At 41.7% G+C, this 19,384-nt stretch overlaps 1 long non-coding RNA gene across 1 annotated transcript in view; it reads left to right on the top strand.

The window, feature by feature from the left end:
- Window positions 1-490: 490 nt before the first annotated feature.
- Window positions 491-19,384, top strand: part of LOC132679308 (uncharacterized) — a 126,510-nt gene continuing 107,616 nt past the window's right edge. Inside the window, exons 1-2 of the long non-coding RNA XR_013551525.2 lie at window positions 491-930; window positions 2,834-2,875. This is a non-coding gene — a long non-coding RNA (uncharacterized LOC132679308). The remainder of the gene's footprint in view (window positions 931-2,833; window positions 2,876-19,384) is intronic.

The following is a 19,384-nucleotide window of genomic DNA, read 5'->3' as shown; positions in this document are numbered from 1 at the left end:
ATTAATGTTTTCCTATTTAAAAACGTGGTGGAAAGCGTCCAGCCACAAGCCTGATCGATAGAAATCAAGATTGTTTTGCGTCTTCATTTGAAGCTTGGTCTTTTAGGGTTAAAAGACGCCACGGCTTGCAATTGAAAATAAAGGGGGAAAATTACAGAATTTTTTTTTTTTTTCCTTTTTAAACTGGGATACTTTTTAGCCACGCTGGACATTTCAGCCTGCTTCCTTTTAAAAAGAAAAGTCGCCACAGAACCATAGCGAGAATGCAGAAAGCAAGGATTTAAACAAGTAGACCCCCCCCTCCCCCCATCAGTACTACTGTTCCGGGAATAGTCTCATTCGGAGGAACAAATGAGGTCCTTCCTTTAGGACGCGCAGGGGCAGCTGCTCGAGGCCCGGGGAGCGCTCGGCTCGGGCCATCGGGTCGCGGGGCAGCGGCGGCCGCGCGAGCTAGCGCTCCGCCAGCGCCGCGCCGGCCTTGGGGCCGCCCGCGGGGCCTCCTGCGGTGGGGAGAGGCCGCCGGGTCCTCGGCGCCCCGCAGCGGTGGCGGGGAGTCCCGCCACCGAGGTTAAGACGTCTTTCCGTGCTTAGCTCCCCCCCCTTCTCTCTCCGGATTCTTCGGCAAACGCCGCCTCTGCCTTCCCGTCCCGCGCGGGCCCCACGCGGAGCGGGGCGGAAGCAGCTTCCGGGCCCTTCGCGGGTGTGCGGGCGGCGCGGCCCTTCCGGCCCCGGCTGGCAGTGAACCGAGCGTGGGTCGGGGCACGTCCCCGGCGGCTGCCAAGAGCCCCGCTTTGTCTCCGGGGACCGCTGGGCCCCGCGTTCCCTCCTTCTTTCCCCGCCAGCCTCGCCTAGCTTCCAGGTGCTCCAGGAAGTGGCCGGAGCGGAGACTTGCGGCCTCAAATGCCTCAGACGGGAGCCTGCCTTCTCCTGGTGAGGGCTCGGGGCTTCCAGACCCTCAACTCACCACCCCAGGGCAAAAGCCTAGCCCCCGGGTTCATCTTTTAAGATGTGAAGGGGGGAGGGAGATTTTACCCCCTGCTTGCTACCGCCTCCCGGCTATTTCCAAAATACATTTAATTGAGTAACATATTCATTCTCCTCCTAGTTCAGCTTAAGGTGAACTAGGGTAGACGTGGGGGTTGCAGGAGTGGTGAGTAGAAGTTTCTGAACATTGGATGTTCCTAGAGAGACTAGACTAGTGCTTTTCTAGTCGGGGGAACTCCTTGCTTCTCCAATGTCCTCGCCCCCATTTCAGTTGCAGAGTCAAACCCTGCCTTGCCTCAAGTCTCACTTCTAGAAAGTTTCTAGAAAAGTTTCCTGTACTACTTCCCACTCTTTCAGCTGAGCGCCTCCTCAAAACGCCACCTTTTACACGGGGAGCTTTGTTCTACAGTACTTAACTGTGACCGTGAGACTGTGAACTAGACTATCCATTTGTGTTAGTCTTGGCTCCCCCAAGAGGATCTCAAGCTTCTTGAGGGCAGGGCCCTTGACTTCCAGTAACCTGAAGAGACGGTTTCTGTAGCATCAGTAGGAGCTTAAGTTATAAAATAAGGTGATTGTTCTTGTTGACTTTTAAGTATTTCTCTAAAATGTATATGGCTTCTCAGTATCCTGAAAATTTGATATGTATCCTGGATGACTCTGAGCCAACCCCTATGTCAAATACTACACATACATTAACTCGTTTAATCCTTACTCAGCCTCAAGCAGGAGGTATTTTTAGTGTATTTTGATTTTACGGCAAAGGAAATGGAAGGGTCCAAGATGTTAAGTAACTTGTCCATTGAATCCAGAGCCCAAACTCTTATCCCCTGAATAGTAGTGCTTCTCCACAGGGCCAATCACATGAACCCTCTACAAAGAGTTATCAGGCCATCTCTGTTCAATTCAAGGACTATAGTGGGTAATTGCTCATTGGTAAAGAATTAGCGGGAGAAAATGATTTTAATATCAGACATATATGCAAACTGTAGCTACACATTCTTGGGAAAATAAGCAAATGACAAATACTTGCATGAAAACAAAGCTAAAGAGAGAGATCAAATTTAACAATAAAGTCCATGAGAGAAGTAATTTAACAATAAGAGGCTTTTTTTTCAAATCTGGCACTAATTGATTAAGGGAATAATTTGCAGGGAGAAGAAAGATACCCTTTATAGGCACAAGTTCTGTCTGTCACACGCCTAACAATTGGACAAAAATGGGAATATTCAATATGAAATACAGATGTCTTGTCTCCATGAAAGTAAGCATCCGTACGACTGGAAGCATTTGCACAATATTCCATCTCCCAGTTTTCGTTTGGTTATTTTATACACTGCAAATCCAGTCACAATTCACATTTGAAGAAAAAGAAGAGAAGAATTTATCTTCACTGGAAAGCACTAGTCTTCGTAGTTTACAACTTAGCACTTACAACTTAGCGCCTGACTGCCTTAGTCAGAGGATCATGTGACTCTTGATCTCAGGGTAGTGAGTTCGAGCCTCGTGTTGGGTGTAGAGATAACTTAAATAAATAAAACTTAAAAGAAACCCCAACTTTGTACCTCTTGATTAAGAATAACCAGAGGAACCAGGCTGAACAAGAACTTGAAGAAATATATCATGAGGCCTAAAGAGAGCCAGTTTTTAAAAGCCAGTTATTCCCAGTACTCAATTTACACAAAGTCAGACTAAGAGTTGAATGTAGAAGAACATACTTTGCTTCTTCCTACTCTTCTAACTTTTGTAAGTGAACAAGGACTTGGCATAACTACAAGCATTATAATAGTACTGATATTATTTAGTTATAGAATCACGGATCATCTAATCTGGTCTTTCTATTTAACAGGTGAAGAAACTGAAGCCCAGAAAGGTGCTGGCAGCAATAGTGGTAAGAAAAAACATTTGCTTATATCTTTACTATGTACTAAAGTGGACGTTAAAATGGCAGGCAAAATTAATCTCAGGATAGATATCTTAATAACATCAGTAATTAATTACTATATTAAATATAGTAATTATAGTAATTAATTACACTAATTATTAAATATTGAAGATCTAAATGTTATTAAGAATAGATGGATTTGGATAACTAGATATATGGCCAGAGGGTTTCTTCCTTCCTACTTACCTCTGTGAATCCTACAGAAAGGGTGGCTGTTGAGATCCCTCTTATCCCATGGGTAAAGAGAAACTGAAGGATCCATTTTATTTCTTCCACTTCAGAAATTCTTTATATGGTTTGACAGATGAGACAGGAACAGCATCAAGAAGAAAGCCAAACTTCTTAACTGTCTTGCCCAACCCACTCAGATAGCATGTTAGCTTCCTTGTTGCTGCTTGATTCAGGCACCATGAACTTGAGGGCATTCTGGGACACTGGTGTGTTCCCCATGGACCACAAGGACTAAACTTGCAATTCATTATGTTATGTAAAAATGAATCCCTCTACTAGAGACATCCAGACTTTAGCAAGTTGTGACAACTTATTTTTTTTAATGTTTATTTATTATTGAAAGTCAGAGAGAGTCAGAGCGTGAGCAGGGGAGGGGCAGAGGGAGAGGGAGACACAGAATCCGAAGCAGGCTCCAGGCTCTGAGCCGTCAGCACAGAGCCCAATGTGGGGCTCGAACTCACAAACCACGAGATCATGACCTGAGCCGAAGTCGGATGTTTAACTGACTGAGCCACCCGGGCACCCTGTGCCAACTTATTTTTTTTATGTTAACATTTATTGAAGGCTTTCTTTGTATCTGATGCTGAGCTAAGAGCCTTCTATACATTACTCTTCACCATAGCCTTATGATGTGGGTTTTATTATCCCCATTGACAGATGGAGAAACTGAGGCTTACTGAAGTTTTAGAAGTTTCTCACCAGAACATAATGAGTGGTTAGTAAAGTTAAATTTGCAGCCTGTTACGGTTAAATCCTCACATGTTGAAGCCTGACTTCTTAAGAATGTGAGAATAGGGGCGCCTGGGTGGCGCAGTCGGTTAAGCGTCCGACTTCAGCCAGGTCACGATCTCGCGGTCCGTGAGTTCGAGCCCCGCGTCAGGCTCTGGGCTGATGGCTCGGAGCCTGGAGCCTGTTTCCGATTCTGTGTCTCCCTCTCTCTCTCTGCCCCTCCCCCGTTCATGCTCTGTCTCTCTCTGTCCCAAAAATAAATAAAAAACGTTGAAAAAAAAAAATTAAAAAAAAAAAAAAAAAAAAAAAGAATGTGAGAATAATGTAAGACTAACCTTAAATCTAACTTTAGCTTTAAAATGTTTGTATTTTAGGTGTTAGGGAATTTCTCACTGTGAGTCAGAAAAGGTTGCACAGCCATAGTGAAGGTGTTAGGGATGGCAGTACCAGGTCTAGTGGTTAAGCATCAGGGTTCGGGGCAGGGGCAGTTGTCTCATCAGACTGGCTCCGGCTGCTAAGCTTTCCATTTATCTAACTTGATTTTCAGTCTCTCTGGCAATTTTCTGAGCCACATGTATCTTCCATTTCCGCTTAAATCACCAATAGTCAGTTTCTGTTGCTTACAACTAAGAATCCTGATTCATGTACCATGTGATATACCAAATGATGCTGCTTTGAAATTTTTTTTTTTAAGATTTTATTTTTAAGTGAAATTCACAACCCTGAGATCAAGGGTCGCATGCTCTACTGACAGAGCCAGCCAGGTGCCCCAATGTGCTTTGAAATTTTTTAAGACCAGTGGGCTGCGGCTAGGAATTGTGGGAGGGAAGTTGGACTCTATAATGTAGAAAGTATCTATATAATATGGGCCAGATGGCAGCTTCTTCAGATTCTACTTTCTCTTTTTCCCTACCTTTGGGCTCTTTTCCTTTTTTAAGTTTTATTTATTTAAGTAATCTCTACACCCAATGTGGGGCTTGAACTCCCAATCCCCAGAGAAAGAGTCACATATTCCTTCGACTAAGCCAGCCAGTTGCCCCTGGACTCTTCTAATGCACACCCGTTTGGCCTTGTTAAATCTAAATAAATATACTTAAAAAGCTAAAGATGACCCTGTGCCCACCAAGAAAGCATAAGTGCATCTCATTGAGTTGTAGAACATAGCTTATTTTCTATTTTATTTTATGGTTTTCCTATCTTGAGTAATTATTCTTCTGAAGCTGACCCTTTTGTACGACAGTAGCTGATAGCTTACATTGTGCTAGGCACTATGCTGAACACTTCACATGGATTGGCTCATTTAAATCCTCTCAACTATGAGGTGTAGGTAGGTACTGTTATTACCCCTATTTAAAGAAGAGGAAATTAAGAGGAAAGGTCACCCACATAGAAAATGGCAAAGTTCACTCTTAGCGTTGTGGCTCCTGAGCATTTATTCTTCAAAACATTGTATATTCTCTTCTCCCTAAGTGGCTTGACTGATCCAACTTTTTTTTTCTTACCCTTCCTCTTTCTCATTTTCTATCTCTAGTTTTTTCTTTCTTTCTTTTTTTTATTAATTTTTTTTTTAATGTTACTTTATTTTGGAGAGAGAGAGAAAGATAGAACAGAGCACGAGCAGGGGATGGGCAGAGAGAGAGGGAGACACAGAATCCGAAGCAGGCTCCAGGCTCCGAGCTGTCAGCACAGAGCCCGACGTGGGGCTGGAACCCACGAACTGTGAGATCATGACCTGAGCTGAAGTCAGACGGATGCCTAACCAACTGAGCCACCCAGGCGCCCCTGTTTTTTTCTTTCTTAATTGAGAATGACATGAAAGCATCCTGTTCAGTCCCTAATTGAGCATCTGTAATTGTGTGAGGTGACTGGTTGGGTATCTATCAGCTGCAGGTGCCCTTGAGAAGCACCGTTTGGTTTGCTCTTCTGGCCCTAAGAATTCCTTCTGACCTCACCTTTTCCTGACCTCCACTATCTCTGTCCCTCCCCACCCACTTGGAACTTCTGTTCTCATCTCCTCACTCTGGTTTTTCTTGCTGTCTTATATTTGAATCCTGTCTCATGACTTTGCTCCTTCATTAATCAAAACACTTATTCAGAGATGATGTGAAATTTTACAGAGAAAAAGGTAGCATCCTTTTTCAAGGAGTTTATAAATCATTATGAAGCATATAATCTACTACCTAGTTTATGTTATGTTACATTATTTATTAATATTTTTGTTAGAATTTAGTTAGGCATTTAAGCTTTAGGATTTTATTATAAAAGTCCTATAGAACGGGGGCACCTGCTGGCTCAGTAGGAAGGGCACGTGACTCTTGACCGCAGGGTCATGAGTTTGAGCCCCACGTAGGGTGTAGAGATTACTTGAAATAAATAAATAAATAAATAAATAAATAAATAAATAAATAAATAAGTTAAAACAAGTCCTATAGAACAATTGGAGTTGACACTCCTTTCTCTCCAAAATGTGTAACTTGAGAATAAACCTCTAATTCTGGTTGGGGCAGTGATCAGCGTGTGATTTGGGTTGAATGCTAAGGTTTTATGATGACATTTGCTGGAGAAGACAAGGTATCTGGTAAATGTTAACATAAACTACATGCCCCAGATTGACTGTGAAAGACAAGGGAATGGAAAGAGAAGAAAGTAAGAATTATAGAAACTTGGGGCTCTTCAAGTACTTGTGAATCAGAAAGGAAGAAAAGGGAGGATAAGATAGATGGAAATGACCCTGGGGAGATTGTGTGTTTAGGATAAAGGAGATCTCATTTTGGGAAGCTTCTGTAGATGGAATCTAAGGATACTACCAAGTCAGACAAAGCCTTTATGGTTTCAAGGTGATCTGTTTTTCTAGATCCAGTGCTGGAATATGTGAGAGGTGAAGAAATTAAAAACAAAACAAACCCAACTATGGTTTAGTTTAAAAAAGAAAAACAGGGGCACCTGGGTGGCTCAGTCGGTTAAGCGTCCGACTTCAGCTCAGGTCACGATCTTGTGGTCCGCGAGTTCGAGCCCCGCGTCGGGCTCTGGGCTGATGGCTCAGAGCCTGGAGCCTGCTTCCGATTCTGTGTCTCCCTCTCTCTCTGCCCCTCCCTCGTTCATGCTCTGTCTCTCTCTCTCTGTCTCAAAAATAAATAAATGTTAAAAAAATTTAAAAAAGTAAAAATAAAAATAAAAAAGAAAAACAGGGGTGCCTGGGTAGCTTGGTCTGTTAGGCATGTGACTTTGGCTCAGGTCATGATCTCATGGTTCATGAGTTTGAGCCCCATGTCGGGCTTTGTGCTGACAGCTCAGAGCCTGGAGCCTGCTTCAGATTCTGTATCTCCCTCTCTCTCTGCCCTCCCCTGCTCATGCTCTGTCTTTCTCTCTCTCTCTCTCTCAAAAATAAACATTAAAAAGAAGAAAGAAAGAAAACCAGAGTTAGGAACAACTGTAAAAGCAAAGATAACTTACCCATAATTTAATGTGTCTGTGCAATTATGCATGTATATGCATATTTGTCTCTTTAGGAAGAGCCTTTCCTCCTAAGGCCACATCGCTCACATTGTTCACCTGCCTTCTTGAATTCCCTCCAAAGAGCCACACTCTTTCTTCCCCAGAGAGTTTGCAACCTGGGATGAATCCCCCCCCCCCCCCATTTTCCCCTGAGACTTTGAGGCCTTAGCTAAATGATGCTTCCTCAGAGAGACCTTAACCTAGTACCCTCTGTTTCCTTTACGCACTTTATCATGGTTCGCAAATGTAGTTTTATATTTTTTGTCTTTCTTTCTTGACCATAAGCAACCTAAATCCTGAAACGCATAGTGTTTTCCCCCACGTAAGGTTCCTGTTGGTAACTACTAAATAGACATTGGATGAATGTTTATATTAACAAGGGTCTGACTAGGCTGCTGTAACAAAGGAATCTAAAAATATAGTGGCTTAAACATGGCTGGAGTTTAATTCTCTGACATGTAAAATTTCAGAGGAAGGTAGGAGCCCAGATCGGTGGGGTGCCTTAGCACCGTGAGGTCATTCACAATCTGAGTTTCTCCCACTGCGCTGCTCCAGTGTCCCTAGGTCTTGTCCACATGGTATATCCATGCCACCTCCACATTCCCACTCTGTTTGTAGGAACAGGGGTAGAGTGAAAGTGGAGGGCAAGCAATTTCCTATAAAGTAAGTGACTTGGAAGTGGCTCACCTCCCTTCCACTCACATTTTATTGTGATAAACTTAGTCATACGGCCACACCTAGCTGCAAAGAATACTAGGAAATGCTGTCTCTGGGTGGTGTAGCCACGAGCCATCTCAAATGGAAGAGGGAGGGGTGTCTGGCTGGCTCAGTCAGAAGAGCTGGCAACTCTTGATCTCGGGTCGGGGTCATAAGTTTGAGCCCCACTTGGCTGTAGAGATTCCTTAAAGAAGTAAATAAACTTTAGAGAAAAAAGTAAACAGGAAGAAGGTGAGAATGAGAATTGGGGATTAACGAACCATCTGTTCCATTGTTGGATAAATGCTTGTTGAAAGAATGAATATTCTTTTTTTTTTTTTTTTTAAGTTTATTTATTTTGAGAGAGACAGAGACAGAGAAAGAGTGCATGAGCAGGAGAGGGGCGTCGAGAGTGGGAGAGAGAGAGAGAATCCTAAGTAGCCTCCATGCTGTCAGCTCAGAGCCAACTCAGGGCTCTGAGCTCACAAACCCTGAGATCATGACCAGGGCCCAGATCAAGAGTTGGTCGCTTAACTGACTGAGCCACCCAGGCTCCCCTGAATATTCATTCATATATTGTCAGAGGTTGGAATAACATAGGGGTTTGAGGAGTATGTTTTAGAACTCCAGAAAATAGGGATGTGATACAAAAATATTAGACACTGGGGCGCCTGGGTGGCTTGGTCGGTTAAGCGTCCAACTTCGGCTCAGGTCATGATCTCACGGTCCGTGAGTTCGAGCCCCGCATTGGGCTCTGTGCCCTCAGCTCAGAGCCTGGAGCCTGCTTCGGATTCTGTGTCTCCCTCTCTCTGACCCTCCCCTGTTCATGCTCTGTCTCTCTCTGTCTCAAAAATAAATAAACATTTAAAAAAAATATTAGACACTAAGATAACATCAAATATACTCTGTGCTTCAACCTGTTCACCTGCAATTTGGGGGGCAAGGGAGGATTAAAAAACCAAGAAATTGAGCAAGGCAGGTGCAGGGCAGCTCTGGGTGTTTTGACTACACACCTGGTTTTGTTACAGTTTGGATATAAAATCTCTGCCTTCGGCAAGCTTCCAGAAATAAGCCTTTAGCTAATAAGATTAGCTTCTCTCCAAGCCTTCCCTTGCCAGACGGGAGCTATTTTGAGGCAAAGACATTACTTGACTACTGACTTTTTCTTTCCATTATCCTAAATTTCACACTAACAAAGGCCTTGAAATTCTAAGTTCCAAAACAGAGCCAAACCAAATAGTAACCATTTAAAAGACGTGGATACAATTTATTTTCCACCGATGTATCCTGATGCAAAACCCAACATTTTAAGGAGCGCAGGCAGAGTATGGAGTTGTATGACAATGTTTGCACCTGCCCTCCCCTTTGAGGGGCTAAGGGCATGTGGGCAAGGCTTATCAGCAGCTGGCCTCACCGCATCGGGGCAGATGAAAGGAAGTGGCCCACTTGTCGCCACAGCCCAAGTTGTCTTCATGTCTGCGGTTGCAGGAGACGCTGGGCTTGGCATTATTAGCCTCTCCTTCCTTAAATTCCCTCCTCACAAAAAAAGTAACCACCCCCCACGCACCCTCCCCTTATATTTGGCCAGAAGGTTAGGAAACAACCCCTCTCTCTGCCTTTTGCCCTGTCAAACTCCTTGGAGCTGAGCTCATGGGTCTGTCCTCTGTGAAATGTGCTCCAAGGAGATTGAATCCCTGGTCTGCTGTCCTCCCTTAGCATTTTCTACTTTTCAGAGTACTTATTACTTTTGGAGTTGAAATTCTTCCGTTTGTGCCTTTTCTTTGTAAACTTCTCCAGGATAGACACCGTATCTTATTAGTCATTGATTCTCTCTGCCTTGTACAATACCTGGCACATGGTAGGCACTTGATAAATATAAATGTTTGTGGAATGCATGAATGAGAGAATGATTGAGTGAATGAGGGAACAATTCTTTGCGTTCTGTCTGTAGCTTCTCAGCTATTCTAATGTGCTCATTATTCCTGAGGCTTAGGAACCCAAAGTGTGGTTCCAAATTCTTCCTTGTTTCCAAAAAAAAATTTTTTTTACTTGCTTGCTGAAGTTAAATTGAAGTTCAAAATTCTTTAATGGAAAATTGGCTTTTCATTAGGCAATGAGGTGTAAAATGGTTTAAATGTAAATGTTTGAATTAACATACAACTAAAACTCAATGAAACTAAAGTGTAACCCGTCAGTCAATCAAAAAGTGTAAATAACTGATACTTAGAGTCTTTTCTGTCTTGACAGGGGGTGGAGGTCAGAGAGAAGTTGGTGCTCGGGCCTTAGTGGGGGTGGAAGAGGATGGGAGGTCAAAGGGTCATCTAGGTAGAAGCAGAAGAAAGGGGAACTAGGGGCCACTGATTTAGCACTTCCTTAATATCTCAGTTTTAGGGAGAGAAGTAAGGCCCACTGTGCTCCTGTTTGCAATTTCGTGAGAACAATTGTTGAGAACTGCCCGCACACAGATTTGATTTAGGTGGCTGTGCGTGTGTGCACTTAAAAAAAGTTGACTTTGTTGCAGAGGAACTGCATTTTCAGAAGAGTTAATTCAGGGTCATAGAACCTGGACTGTATCCTAAAATATCTCTGCTGGTGGTAGTAGAACAGTTGGGGTACTTTGCATGGCTGACTAGGTGATATTGGAGATGTGCCTGGACAGGAAAGGGTAGAAGTTATGCCAAGATTTGATTTCGAGTGGAGCCTCTGGATCAAGAGACTGCTATAATCTGTGTTTTATGTTATCAGAGGATCTGCGATTCCTCAGATTTTACAGATAGAGCTGCTTAAATAGCTCAAGGCACTTTGCAAACTTCCAATTAGTTTTCTCAGTACCTTTGGAAGTGGAGAGCAAATGTGGGCAGAGGCCCAGTGCTACACAATTGGTTTAAAATTTGCTGCTTATTCAATGCCAAATTATCAGTTTGACTTTTTTTTTTTTTTTTTTTTTTTTACCCCTCCTTGAGCTGCAGTTGCGCTAGAGTATTAGTTGAGAGTCAGTGTCCTAGGTTTGTTTTGGCTTCACCCCGAGTAGCTATGTAACATATCACAGACCACTTCTCTCTGGTGGAGGTGAGACTCCATGAATCCTTAGGGCTCATTGCAGACCTAAGGCTTTCCATGTTAGTATTCCATTGCAACAACTAGAGTGAGCATTTGACTTAGCAAACCAGTGAGCAGAGTTTTGGAACACATGTCTTTTAACCCGTTTAACCTCTGCTTTTGTTTTACTTTTTAAGCTTTTTTGTTGAAGCATAGCATACATAAAGTGTGGTAAATACACACTGTGGACTAATCTTAAGTGTACAGTTTGCTGAATATTTTTATTTTATTTTATTTTATTTTTTGAAATGCAGTTTCTTTTTTTTTTTTTTTATTTTTTTTAACGTTTATTTATTTTTGAGACAGAGAGAGACAGAGCATGAACAGGGGAGGGTCAGCGAGAGGGAGACACAGAATCTGAAACAGGCTCCAGGCTCAGAGCTGTCAGCACAGAGCCCGACGCGGGGCTCGAACTCACGGACCGCGAGATCATGACTTTAGCGGAAGTGGGATGCTTAACCGACTGAGCCCCCCAGGCGCCCCACCCCACAGCCTTTTTAATGCTTGGTACTGCCAGTCATAGTTTAGCCTTTCTGGAGAGTTCTACAATTCTAAATAGTTACCACTATTTTTTCCCCATTTTAAAAATTGTGATAAGATATACATACACAGAATTTACTATCGTAACCATTTTTAAGTGTGCAGCTCAGTGGTATTAAACACATTCATAATGTTGTACAACCATCACCACCATCCATCTCTAGAATTCTTCTTATAAAACTGAAACTCTATACCCATTAAACAGTAACTCCCCACTCCCCTCTTTATTCTAGCCCCTGGCAACCAGCATTCTACTTTCCGTCTCTATGAATTTGACTACCCTAAGTACCTCATATAAGTGGAATCATACAGTATTTGTCTTTTTGTGACTGGCTTCTTTCATTTAGCCCAATGTGCTCAGGGTTCTTCTAAAAACTGTCACGTTGTAGCAAAGTTGCAGAATTTCTTTCCTTTTTAAAGCTAAATAGCAACCACTGTATATTATTTCAGGCTAAATAACATTCATATTTTGCTTATTCCCTCATTCAGTAGTAGACACTTGGGTTCCTTCCATGTTTTAGTTTTTATCAATAATGCTGCTATGCATATGGGTGTACAACTGTCCCTTTGAGACCCCACTTTCATTTCTTTTGGGTATATATACTCAGAAGTGGATTTGCTGGATCATATGATAATTCTATTTTTAATTTTTTGAGGAACCACCATACTGTTTTCCATGATGGCTGTACCATTTTACATTCCACCAACAGCACACGAGTGTTCAATTTCTCCATATCCCATCAACATTTGTTGGGTATGAGGTGGTATCTTATTGTAGTTTTGATTGGCATTTCCCTGATGATTAATGCTATTGAGCATCTTTCCATGTGCTTATTGGCCATTTGTATATCTCTTCAAGTCCTTTGCCCATTTTTAAACTGGGCTATTTAGCTTTTTTGTTGTTGAGTGTTAGGAGTTCTCTTTATATTCTGGATATTAGTAAATACTACTTGTAAATAGAGTGAAATTGCATGTGCAGTACCAATAATGCAATTCGGAGGTGTGGAGAATCAAGAGTGGTTACTGACAAGACAACCAACAGGGGCAAGCAGTTGTAGAGCCACCTTTTGTTACCAAAAGGACCCAAGTTTTAAAAATTTATCATATCTGTATCACTAAGAAATAGTGGTGGTGGTGGTACGGAGCCTTCCCTCCCTGATTCAATGACTCCACCTCCCCTTTAATATTTATTTAATTCTAGTTTCCCTGGAAGGAAATATCTAGGGGGTTGGTTGGTGAGGACCTCCGTATTTTGGCCTTATCAAAAGAAATAGGTGACTTTATTCCTCCTCATTTGAGATGGCCTTTGGAGGCCTGTATCAAACCTCCACTGAAATCAGAGTAATAAATATTCAAGAATGGCAAGGAGGTTACAGAGAATCCATGAATGGGGTGTGGGTCCATGTATGTGTCTGGAGCAAAAATATGCTTCATATTTGCAAAGATAGTAGTTTCCAGGAAACATAGTGAGGCTGAAGGGTCCATTTAGAATTCAGCTGTTATTCTTTTTTTTTTTTTTTTTTACATTTTTTAATGTTTTATTTATTTTTGAGAGAGAGAAAGAGAGAGAATGAGCAGGGGAGGGGCAGAAAGACAAGGACACAGAATCTGAAGCAGGCTCCAAAGCTGTCAGCACAAGAGCCCGATGTGGGTCTCCAACCCATGAGCCATGGGATCATGACCTGAGCTGAAATTGGACGCTTAAACAACTGAGCCACCCAGGCACCTCATTGAATTCAGCTGTTATTCTTATTTTATTATTTTTAATGTTTACGTATTTTTGAAGGAGAGAGAGACAGTATGAGCAGGGGAGGGGCAGAGAGAGAGGGAGACACAGAATTTGAAATGGGCTCCAGGCTCTGAACTGTCAACACAGAGCCCACTGCAGGGCTTGAACTCATGAACCACGAGATCATGACCTGAGCCAAAGTCTGATGCTTAACCGACTGAGCCGCCCAGGTGCCCCTCAGCTGTTATTCTTGATGTTAATAGCACCAAGCAGGTTTGAGTTGGTGGGCTATGGGTGGGCCTTGCAATGTAGTTATTCATTTGAAAATATGCCTCTGAGAGTACAGCTAAAAACTGTGAGATTTTTTGTACTCTACACCTAATGTAGACTGTATAATGGAGTTTTTATGTATACCTAAGAATCACTGTGCGTTTTAGAGTATTTCTGGCCACTCTACAAATACATGAATCAGATTAAAGAATAGTCAGTCGGACTTGAATTAAATATATATTCCCATAATGGTTATTATCTTTTTTTCTTGGCTTGACATTATTATAGCAAGCTAAAATAATAGGAGATAAGTAGCTATTATAAATGAACCATTAAAAGCAACAGTAAGCCAAAGTTATCATTGATCTCTCCCTGTCTCTTACTTTATAAAAACTAATGTAGTGAATTGCCATGGAGTTACCTACTTTAATAATAAATCTGTTGTGTCAGGGCAGTGACCTGATGTTTTCTTTTACTCATAATTTATAGTCTATTGATTTAATCCTCTGACTATCTCACCCTATTTGTGTAGCATAAAACCATTTCTTAATTGAAAGACAAAGGAAGCTTGGATGAAACCACAGAATATCTTTATTGAAGATTTCTACTTGATCAATAGCCAAATAAATATGAACTTATTTTCAGTGACAGTTTCAAGTTTAAAAGACCAAAAAAAAAAAAAAAAAGGAAATGCTTTGATTCATCATCTATGTGGATAATCGATTTATAGATGTATTTAGAAATTTAGATTTTTTTTCCCATGGGCAGTGGCGGGAGGCTTATGGAAACATTTTAAGAAGACACTAGCTTCTTTTTTTAGTGAGTCATAAACAAGAATGTAGAAAATGAACTCAAGTAGCAGACAGTTTAAAGTGACTACATAAAACATTGATGTGCTACTAAAGCTCTTCCCTCAACTTATGGAAGAGAAAGCCAGCACTTTATATGCCCCTCCAGCCAATAACTGACACCTTTCCCTTTGGCTATACACGCCAGAATGCCAGGTGCCACACCACCACTCTCTCCCTTGAGTAGAATTAGCTGCCGACTTCCTCTTACTGTCAGTTTTAGATTTCTGGCAATGACTGTTACCATCGCCCTGCCATACCCCATCTCCATCTGCACAGATCCTTTTTTTTTTTTTTTTTTTTTTTCCATCCGCACAGATCTTGAGCAGTTCCAGTTCCTTAGCTTTTTTTCACCTGTTTCAGGCAAAAGTGTAACGAGTACCATCAAATATTGCCGAGAAAAAGCTAAGAAAATGGCAACTATAATAGAGATGAAACACAGGATTAATTTGGCAGAAGGCTCTTCTCTATTTCTGTCCGCTTGCCTATTTGTTTATTTATTTTTCTTTAGATGTCATAGATCTTACCCAGGTAAGCTAAAAAAAAAAAAAAAAAAAAAAAAAAAAGACCATGCATCATTGTCATGTCACAAGCATAACTCAGCTTGGAAGGAAGCAATTTGAGGATGGCTATCCTATTACCATGCTTTATTTTTTCTTCACCTAATGCAGATAGCTGTAGAGAATATGGAGGAATACCTTAACATTCACCCCTTGAAGAGAAAGCAGTGATTTTTTATGGTGCTTGTAATTCATGCCATCAATTTTATACGTGGTAGGTCCATGTCAAAATCAGAGTAATTAAATGGAATGGCAGTCCTGTTAAATGTGTTCATGCCATTGCATTGGCAATAAAGCATGTGCAAATTTACAATTAAGGCTTGTCTTTCTCCTTAGCCGTAGAGAATTGTGACAAACATTAAGTTGCACAGTCATAGGGATCCAAAAGAGTATTCATCAAAATAAAAACACCAGGTGGATAGTCTCAGGATTATAATATCTTCTCATGCAATTACTCTTTTTCACTGCATATTTTTTGACTGAATAATAATTACTTTTGCACTGAGAAAAGGCAGGATCAGCTAGTTTAAACTTGTTTTATTACAACCCTCCTTTTTAAAATTTGCAAGGCAGCATAGAGCCATAACTGTTTATTCAGATAAAAGTATATTTGTTCCAGTTCTTAGCTTTCAGAGGGTGACAGACTGTTTCAAATACAGCACACTGAGCTTTTAATACAGTCACTTTGGTGCTACAAAACACGCCATTAAGATGCATATGGATGGTGTGGTTAATTTCCTCAGCTATCACTAGGAATCATCAATACAACAGAGATAAAGGAGTTTTGAAACCTAGCCCAAGCAGTGAATTGACAGTCATCTTTAACCACCATGACCTAAGAATGACCCTGAGCCCCTCTGAGTGCAGGAGTTAGATATGTTGCAGAGCACAGGAATCGGATATCTAACAGGCCTGGAGGCCCCCACTGTGTGGCAACTGCAGAACCACTTGCAAGGTCTGACACACAGATTAGGTGACAAACAGTGATGTCAACTCCATGCTCTTTTTTATTTTTTTTTAAATTTCAAAACAGACAGAATTGTGAACGTTTCATGTTTATTAGGCTGTTCCCTCCTTTGTAAGCTTGTTAAGATTCATAAAAGTACACTCACCAAGTTTTTATATTGTTTAAAACACTCTAATTTGACTGTATCTGCAAATATTGGTTCTGTGTGCGTGTACACATTTTGCACATACACTCATCAAGAATTGATTTTATAGCAATGGAACAATATATTCTAAAGTGCTCAAAATCGTCCATGGCACTTTATGATAAAATGTACCCTTTGTTTTGTTTTTGGTAGCTCTTTATTCCTAAGTCTTGCTTACATTTTAAATTTCTTGCTTAAATCTTTATAACTTGGTTAGTAACTATGGTTTTTGGGAAACACATATACAGGGCTGCAGAATATGCATTTAGGCTCAGTTGCTATGCTCCCTTATTTCAGAAATGGTATATGAAACAGTTATTGTAATAAAGCAGAGATGTTAATAAGGGGATAGACATTCAGAGGAGCTAAGGAATAGGAATGCAGGCTACCTCGTTAGCTTTCAGTGATTAAAGTGGAGAGTTTCTCTTTCGTAACTGTTCTTTTCCTAGGATTCTCATAAATGAAAAGTAGATATACTCACCTTAACAAAAGATATAAATTACATTATTTGTATTATTAGCATATGCGTAATGACTAAAATGTTCATATATCAATCAGGGAAAATGTAACTGGGATGGTATCTATACAGTTTCCTCCAAGTGCAAAATGCATTTAAAAAAATGATTCACAAACAATAAACAATCATAGCAATACTCTGTTTCTCTGAACTTTCTCTGGTTTTCAGTTTTTCAAAGAACACTGTAGCTTGCAAGTCAATCTTGCATTTGGAATTTGCCAGAGTCACTTCGGAAGTTCTGCAGGGTCTTTGTGGGGTCTGTGACCTGAGGCTGTGCTAAACACAGTAGAGCTGGAGCTCCCACCCTGACTCCATGGGGGTGGGGGGGTGGGGGGGGCAGGGAGAACCGCTGCCTTCTAATTGCAGTGCTGAAAAATAGCAGAGGTTTTGAATCAGATCTTCACAAATACCACACTTAAGCTGAATCACCTCCCCTCCGGGGCCATTGCAGGATGCCAAATTCAACTGCGACCTTCACTCCCAAACCCATGCTTTTCTCAGGATGGCATTTCATGGTTATTGTTCTTTGCTGTCCTTTTAATGAGAGAAACAGGTAGTGATGTGCATACTCTAATTGGTAACGCTTTCTAATAATCTTGTAATCTGGGTTTATATAATAGTTTTGTGGAAAGTGTGGAGGGATCTGGGACTCAGAGAAGAGTATTACTTCCCTGGCTCTGTGACAAATGAGGATTTTAATCTGATTCATAACCTTTTACAAACAGCTCCATCTTGACCAGAGCACTGTATTTGGTGACCTATTCAATTTATTAATGTTTCACATTGGGCCTAAGTGCCTACAATGGGGAAATGACAACAAGTGAGTACTGGTGACTTCGTTAACTTGGCTAATACTGGTAAACGGATGGGTTGACATTATGGAAGTGTGCCCCACGGAAACCCTTCTACCTGAGGACAGAGATCGTGAGACACAGTCTTGCTATCAGCTCCTTCTGCAATTTGTGTGTTCAGCTGCTCCGCTCATTTGCATACACCCCAATGCTTTTTATTTTGTAGGCACTATCTTGTTTGCCCAAATGATACCTCCCTGTAAGTGGGACTCATCTTTGGCTTGACTTGTGTATCATCACAAATCTTGAATGCTTTAGGAAGTAGAATGTTTCATGGTTCAGTTTCAGGAAGGAGAGACCATTCCATTTTACCTCTTGTAAGAAGAGATTTAAATACAGAGAATTTTGTCTTTATGCAATTGGAGTTATGAGCTCAGTGTTCTCAGAGTCTGCAGGAGCGACTCCCAGAACAGTACTGCGGAACTAGCCTGAAGTGTTAGCTGCTACTTGATCAGGAAGGCCAGGAATCAGGAGGCTGCCATAGAACTATGGATCCAAAAGCCCACCACAGTAGCCTCAACAAAACTAGTGACTGGATGCTGGAATTTTGCTGTGGAAAAATCCAATATGTCTCCTCCCCAGCCCTACCTGCTAGCAGCAAGAGAAAGAATAGCAGGGTGATTGGTCCCACCTCTTTCCCACCTTCCAGATCTCAAGATCTCATGTGAGTACATCTTCTTGGTGGATCCCGATTTCAGAACTCTTGCTGCAAGGGAATGTGAGCTTTCTAGTCTCTGCAGTACTGGAAGGCACCCCCAAGGGGAGTTGTAGTGGATGTTGATTGCTAATTTACCATTTCCATCTCATAGCCTAAATAAGCAAAAACATGTAACAGGATAGGAAATCCATGGGTTCTCCTTCTCTTCCTGGTGCCCTTTGGTTTTCATTTAGACAAGTGAATTTCCTCCAGAAAAGTAATAAAAATAATGATGATTCTACAATATTTTTCTACCGTTTGTCTGAAATATATTGGCAACTTTATAGTCCTTTCTCAGGTATGGGTTGAAGGTGTACTAACCTGGGTCTCAGAGATTCTTCAACTTCTTCCATCTTGTGTTCCAACCAGTTGCTTCGGAACTGTCCATTGGCTCCCACTTGCTTTTGTCTCACTGTACCCATTCCCCTCACATTATTGCTTAGGTGGGATTGGGTTTTTTGGACTCAGCTTTCTTACTGGAAGTTATTGTTGGGATCTTCCTTGTTCTAGGCTCAGGGGCTAGAGGAAGCCTTAAGCAAATGCTCACCTCTGTTCTTCTAACCCCAGCCTAGGTGTGTCATTTGGACCCCCAATCATCCAGGAGGGAGTTGGGCCAGTAACAGTTATGTTACTGAAATGTTCTTAAATTTATTTGTTATAAAAATTTCAAACAGTCATGCATGGGTGGCTCAGTTGGTTAAGCATCCCACTCTTGATTTCCGCTCAGGGGATGATCTCACAGTTCCTGATTTCAAGCCCTGTGTTGGGCTCTGCGCTGGCAGCACAGAGCCTGCTTGGGATTCTCTCTCTCTCTTTCTCTTTCTGCCCCTCCCCTGCTCTCGCTCTCTCTCTCTCTCTCTCTCTCTCAAAGAAATAAACTTCAAATCTCAAACAGAGCTAGATATGTCACTGAGTAAATAGAAACACTCAGGGACTGCATTTATTTTCCATCGCCGAGCTGCCCTGACTTTGCTGGAATTGGCACCTAGCACAGTCACAGAGTAGGCGTGCTATATTGGTTGAGTAATGATGGAATTCGGTG

The sequence above is a fragment of the Panthera onca genome, chromosome A2 (genome assembly GCF_046562875.1).
Source record: "Panthera onca isolate mPanOnc1 chromosome A2, mPanOnc1 haplotype 2, whole genome shotgun sequence".
Taxonomy (NCBI): Eukaryota; Metazoa; Chordata; class Mammalia; order Carnivora; family Felidae; genus Panthera; species Panthera onca.
Note: the sequence above shows the minus strand (reverse complement) of the source record. Positions and strands in the feature narration are given on the sequence as shown.